At 33.0% G+C, this 5,178-nt stretch overlaps 1 long non-coding RNA gene across 1 annotated transcript; it reads right to left on the reverse strand.

Annotated features, from left to right (window-relative positions):
* Positions 1 to 592: 592 nt before the first annotated feature.
* Positions 593 to 1,834, reverse strand: LOC149199150 (uncharacterized). The gene is made up of 3 exons (XR_016253240.1): positions 1,601 to 1,834; positions 1,167 to 1,403; positions 593 to 914 (listed from the first exon to the last, which is right to left on the reverse strand). It is a non-coding gene; the product is annotated as an uncharacterized LOC149199150 (long non-coding RNA).
* Between the last annotated feature and the right edge of the window lie 3,344 nt (positions 1,835 to 5,178).

Genomic DNA, 5,178 nt, shown 5'->3' on the forward strand with positions numbered 1-5,178 from the left:
GAAATTTGTATTTGACATTTGAAATACAATACATTTGATATTTGGAATTGTTGTTAATATAACAATACATTTCATATATTTGATGTAAACCATACATTTGATATTTTGAAATTTTTATTTGATATTTGAAATTGTTATAACAATACATTTGATATTTGAAATTGTTGTTATTATAACCATACATTTGATATTTGAAATTTGTATTTGATATTTGAAATTGTTATAACAATACATTTGATATTTGATTGATATTTGAAATTGTTATAACAATACATTTGATATTTGAAATTGTCGTTATAACAATACATTTTATATATTTGATATAAACAATACATTTGGTATTTGAAATTGTTGTTATAACAATTTCAAATAATTTGAAATTGTTGTTAAAACTAATAATATAACACAGAAAAACAATCAGAATTAAAAATAGTTTATACATAGTCTAAAAATAGTTTATACATAGTCTATACTGTGAGAAAGATTCATTAAAAGCAGATCATGTTTATACATAGTCTATACTGTGAGAAAGATTCATTAAAAGCAGATCACGTGATATGGAAATAAAATCAGAAATTAAAATAGTCTAAAGTTTCATTAAAAGCAGATCATATGACAAAGAACATAAATCAGAATTAAATATTGTTGCAGGGAAAGAAATATGTGGTAAATATGACCGGCTAGCCCAAACTATCTGAAAATGTGTTCTTCTGTAAATATTGATTTGGGGCAAGAAGAATCGGGTCAGATATTGTCCAGGATTGATTTGGAAGGAAAAAAGAACTATCTGAAATATCGAACAAAAAGTCGAAAGTTCTTCAAAACTCTAGAAAACGAACTTTCAGAAATTCTCTGTAAATATTTAGAAAACGAACTTTCAGAAATTCTCTGTAAATATTTAGGAATGAAGGGCCCTGAAAATTTCAAGAAAATCGAAATTATCAGAAGATATCAGAAATGTTTACAGTCGAAAGCAGACAGCAAATAAAAGTATACAGAGAAATGGAATTGGAATCAAATTATCTGAGACCAGAAGGGAAATATACGCAAAGAAATTGAAATATATTGCATTGACTGCTTAGATGAGAAGCTAGAGCATTTCTATGGCTCCCCAAGAACAAGTTTTGCATTGGAAGTGGAAACCCTAATATTTAATTAAAGCATACCTTCTTCCGAATCATTTTTATTTTTTGTTTCAGAATTTGGCATCGCAGAGTTTATTAGCTCCTCGGTATGATGACCACCTAGCTCGTCGCCTTCAAAAGCTTTTACGGAAGCAATCTGACTTGGCTTCTCAAGGAAGGAAAAACGAACTATCTGAAATATCGAACAAAAAGTCGAAAGTTCTTCCAAACTCAACGAACTTTCCGAAATTCTCGGTAAATATTTAGTAATGAAGGGCACTGAAAATTTCAAGAAAATCGAAATTATCAGAAATGTTTACAGTCAAAAGCAGACAGCAAAGAAAAGTATACAGAGAAATGGAATTGGAGTCAAATTGCATTGGCGTGATCAGATGAGAAGCTAGATCATTTCTTTCGCTCCACATCAGAAACTTTTGCATTGGAAGTGGAAACCCTAATATTTAATTAAAGCATACCTTCTTCCGAATCATTTTGACTGGACTGTTGATCAGCTCCGAATCAATTTGACTCGAAGATTTCCGAATCAATTTGACTCGATATCTTCGAGTTGATCTGCTCGCAGCCCTGAAAACAAATTTTTTTTCTGAAACATTTGGACTTCGTATTTTGGAGTTGATCTGCTTGTCGCCCTGAAAACAAGCTTTTTCCCAAAACATGCTCACTCGTTATATCGGAGTTTATCTGCTCGGTTAACCTGAAAAGCTTGGACAAAGATTCAGAAATCGGAATCCTTTTTTCCTTTTGTACTAATTTTTTGAAAAATAAATCATTCATTTTTATATAAAATGAAAAAGAAAAAAAACCATTCCAAAATCATCCGATTATATTTGTAATTTTTATTATTTTTCAATAAATCCGCTATGAAAACAGAATATGTTTTGAGCCTCGGCTTGGAGTATGCCGTAAAACTGCTTCTGCTTGGCTAAGAGCTCGTCTTCCTCGGACGTAAGGAAACAGGTTAACGGCCCAAGACCCAGAGGCATCTGGCAGGAGTGATGAGCCTGCTCCCTTACGGACCACCAGCGGGTTATTTCAGGTGGCATGGTTTTCCTATCTAACTGTGATGAGTCAAACTGACATTCGCGGATAGCAGCCAGAGATGGCTATCCTCACTGTTGGTTTTGACACCTGAGTTGATAGGTTTTTCCACCTAGGTGAAAAAGAATATGTTTTGAGCCTAGACGTCATCAAATTGCCGGTAGAAACAAAAACCAGCGGTGGATTTGCATCCAGACAAGGAGGATTTGAGTCGAAGCAACGCTGAAATCCGCCTTTGGAGGAAAAAACAGATCATCTTTATAACAAAGAAAATTTACATATTTCCAAAACAGAGGAAAAGAGAGACCAAAGAAGAGAGAAATCTCTAAGAACATCCCGACCCATAACACAGAAATGCCACCTACCCTGCCATACGGGCGTTTCCAAATGCACTCACAAGTGATGTGTTGCATCTTTTTATTGACTTATTTGTAATAGTATTTTGTTAAAATTTATTTCAACCTAGCAATAAATTTCTAACGAACTCTTAAATTATTTATTAATTTATGCATGGCTAAGTTCTAAATTAAAATTGCACACTAGACATACACAGAAATCATCACCACATTGGGCACATGATTTACTATTAGAAAATCCACAAAGGGAAAAAACAAAAACGTGTTTTATTATGAACTTGGGATTAGTACCAGGAATAATGGCTTAAATGAAGAATTAGATCTAGTTCACTAAAGCCCTTCTTGGGTGTAATCTAGATCTTTACCTTATCAAGACCTCTTTGGTTGTGATTTAGATCTCCTTGATCAAGGCTTTCTTTGTTGAGATCTACCTCCTTGGCCGTGATTCAGATCTCCTTGATCAAGGCCTCCTTTGTTGTGATTTAGATCTCCTTGCTGCACCTTCCGCACCTTCCTTGGACCATGCCTTCCTTGCACACGTCTTCACCTCTCCTTCAAATCTCCTTATATAACCTTTTAATGACTAAAACCCTAACCCTAAATCTCAATGGCTACGATTAGATTTGGCCATCCCAAGATGGAGGATTAGACCATGCCTTCCTTGCACACTGGAGTATCCGAGTGAATAGTGTCTTCACCTCTCCTTCAAATCTCCTTATATAACCTTTTAATGACTAAAACCCTAACCCTAAATCTCAATGGCTACGATTAGATTTTGCCATCCCAAGATGGAGGAGTATCGGAGTGAATAGTGTCTTCACCTCTCCTTCAAATCTCCTTATATAACCTTTTAATGACTAAAACCCTAACCCTAAATCCCTAAATCTCAATGGCTACGATTAGATTTTGCCATCCCAAGATGGAGTGAATAGTGTTTTCACTTCTCCTTCGAATCTCCTTTTATAACATTTTAATGACTAAAACCCTAAACCTAGAATTCAATGGCTAAGATTAGATTTTGTCATCCCAAGATCAACGGTTGTGAATTTATTTTTAGTTGAGCTCAAATAAGTCACATTTCATCCATGGCGCTCTCCAACCTAGTATGCAAGAGATGTTACATATTATGTTATGTAAACATCTTACTTTGTCAAATAAAGTAAAAATAAAAATAAAATAAAATCATACAATTAATATTTATATTTATTAATAAAAATATAAACAAACCTACCTTAAACATTTTTACTGGGTCAAAAATAAAATAAGGAAAAAAAAAGTTATGTAAACATTTTACTTTATCAAATAAAGTAAAAATAAAATAAAATAAAATCATACGATTAATATTTATATTTATTAACTAATATTTAAAACCCTACCTTAAACATTTTTACATAAAGAAAATAAAAATAATTATATGTTATAACAAAAAAACATATTTAAACTAAAATAATAAGGTAAACTTGACTTGTGATGTTACTAGTTGTTTTTGAGCTCAAGTTTATGAGAACCCATGGTATTCATCTAGAATATAGTCTATTTAAAGGAGAAAATTTAAACTTCTTTTAGAGTGATTCTTCTAGCTTGGTAGATCCTAAGTTACAAAGGATTTATGCTAGTTAAATACAAAAAGTACTTTATAAAATCACTTTACAAAGTTTACTACCTGGAGAGGCAACCTTCCTACCGACCTACATAATCCAACATCTACATCAATGATATATATTGGACATATGATTGATAGTTGAGAGCTGAGAATGGATTCAAACAAGATTCCCATCTTCAAATGGCCTATTCCCACTAGCTTGACAGAGATCAAAAGTTTTACGAGTACAACCCAATATATGAGAAAATTCATTGCAATTTTTTCCAAAAGGACAACACTATTGCATGTGATGACTACCAGAGGAAGTAGGCTTAATTGGGATAAACCACCAACAATGAGCATCTAAAGACTTAAAAAACAAGATCAATGATTCTTTGATCCTAGCCATGCCCAAATTATAGCAACCATTAACAAGATCAATGATTCTTTGATCCTAGCCATGCCCAAATTATAGCAACCATTTGAGCTAGGGATAGATGTCAATGAGTATGCAATGTCAATTTGCATTAAGGGCAATGCTCATACAAGGAAGAAGACCAATGTGTTACTCTTCGAAGTTGTTTATGGAGGACTTGATTTCCCATATGATGAGATGCTATTTGTGATTATGCAAGTAAGAAGGGAAGCACTATCTCCAAGGAAAAGAGACCATTAGTTTATTTTCAACCCCTCATTACCTACAAAGTTGGAGCAAGATGTAATAGTTAAGGTATTATAAATGGTTAAGTTTCTAGCAACAATTCCACATGTTGGTCATTGGGTGTCAACTTACTGAACTTATAACATAACATGTGCATTCATAAGATATTAAAGAATAAGTTTAATTTCACTAGATATTGATAAATACATTCCAAAATTCTTTTGTTAAATCCCCTCCCCATACATTTTTCCAAAGATTTATACATGCACACTAAATATCCCCTATTTTACAAGTTATTCCTTTTTATAAACCCCCCATACCAGTAATCCCTTTTATAAACCTCTCATACTATAACGGGCCAGATTTCACTTGGGTTTCCATGCACCATCTCATTCA

This window comes from Pinus tabuliformis, chromosome 2_1, assembly GCF_031772625.1.
Source record: "Pinus tabuliformis cultivar Carrire ecotype Pingquan chromosome 2_1, CPIR1, whole genome shotgun sequence".
NCBI lineage: Eukaryota > Viridiplantae > Streptophyta > Pinopsida > Pinales > Pinaceae > Pinus > Pinus tabuliformis.